The sequence below is a fragment of the Pygoscelis adeliae genome, unplaced genomic scaffold, assembly GCF_000699105.1.
Source record: "Pygoscelis adeliae isolate BGI_AS28 unplaced genomic scaffold, ASM69910v1 Scaffold38, whole genome shotgun sequence".
Taxonomy (NCBI): domain Eukaryota; kingdom Metazoa; phylum Chordata; class Aves; order Sphenisciformes; family Spheniscidae; genus Pygoscelis; species Pygoscelis adeliae.
In genome coordinates this window covers 17763538-17765155 of record NW_008825614.1, presented here as the reverse complement: position 1 = coordinate 17765155, position 1618 = coordinate 17763538, and the positions used below count along the sequence as shown (strand labels likewise).

The 1618-nt window shown below is 39.3% G+C and overlaps 1 protein-coding gene across 1 annotated transcript in view; it reads right to left on the bottom strand.

Moving 5' to 3' along the window:
- POLR3B (polymerase (RNA) III (DNA directed) polypeptide B) overlaps positions 1-1618 on the bottom strand; it is an 83163-nt gene extending 81545 nt beyond the window's left edge. The window contains exon 1 of the mRNA XM_009332966.1: positions 1590-1618. The gene's annotated coding sequence lies outside the window, so the exon portion shown is untranslated. The remainder of the gene's footprint in view (positions 1-1589) is intronic.

Sequence of the window (1618 nt, the reverse complement as noted above, 5' to 3'; positions counted from 1 at the left end):
TGATGTTGAGACACTTGCTTACATGCTCACAGAGTGCTTTAAGCTTTGAAACATCCCATGACAACGGACACGTTACAAGACTTAAAACTTAATACAGAAAATAGATGCATTTACATAGTTCGCATGATAGGCAACAGTTCATTCTGAAATTCTTAGAAAGAAATGGGAAGCTTAGAATGACAAATCCAGCTGCTCAGCAAAGCCTCCATGGGTTAAGACAAAGGAGGAATGACTCCAGAGCAAAATTCTTTAGATAAGAGTTTCCCTAATTTACAAAAACATTGCACATCATATGATATAGGCAAGAAAATATTATGGATTTATTAGCGTCTAGAAATCAGGCTGGTAGTTCTTTCAATTTTTTTATGAGGTGATATCAACAGCTTTATTGAAAGAAAACTCCACTATAGAAACTGTAATGCACAACATCAGCTTTGTATAACTGTATCACTGCTGGCATAAACAAACCAACATGCAACAGAAAGGCCAAACCACCATCAGCAGCCCTAGAGTAAAGGGCTCACTGGCTGGAAATAATGTGGGATGGATATACTTGGCATAAAGCACACAGTAAATTGCACCTCACAATCAGCAGCCCTCCCTCTTTCACAGTCTCAAGAATTCCGACAACATCACTAGCTCAAGCTTGTGATGAAAGTTCATGTGGTTGCTAGGAGAGACACAGAAACAGGACTCATTAGGCCCTGAAGCATCTTCACAGCCCTGAACCACAGTGAAAACATGCACAATCCTTAACTGACTTTTGAACTTTGTTTTCCTACCAGGATCAAACACTCAAGGGTGCAACAAAAAGAGAAGTGCAGGTATTGAAACTGGGAAGGAAAGGAATTAGCTAAGTGAGGCTATAAAGAACCTTGCTGAAGTGGGCAACATTTCCGAAGACTGATGACGAGTGCAGAGGTGGCTGCAGTTCCCTGAAGGTACCTATGCACATCACAGACTTTACCTGCCATCTTTATGATTCAATTTTCATTACTGCCTTTCTCCTTTCCCGCTTCCAACTGTTTGTTAGTCCTGTTATTACATCCAGTGGCATTTTATATAGAACTGTGCCTTCCACTAATACCAGATTATACGAGTAGCACTGAAATTAAGGCACTAGTAATCTTTGAGTTCAGTCAAGCTCTGACTTCATGAGGGAAGATATACATATATTCAAGCCTTTGCGGAATCCAGATCTGTGGTTACATGCTTCCTATGACAAACACAACTACAAACCTAACACCACGGTCTTATATTAAGACCATGAATAGGGTCTTCGAGTGCCAGTAAAACAGTAAAATAATCTGGAAACATTACACCTATACATTGTTCATTGAGAATAGCCATAAAAAAATGCAAACCTCTGAAAGGATGCCTCCACAAATTAATCCGTAAATTAATCAAGAAACCAATCTATGTAACAAGTTTAGCCATAATTGCATGGAATCAAAAAAAAACATAACTGCAAAATCCACACAGAAGGCGAGTACAGGTATTCCAGGAAACAGCAAAAGTGAGAAGAGGGGAATGTAAAGTTAGAAAGGAGATGAAGTATTCATGCCATGAAATGAGTGCATAGCACTAACCTTTAGAAAGGCTGGAAGAAGTCTCCATT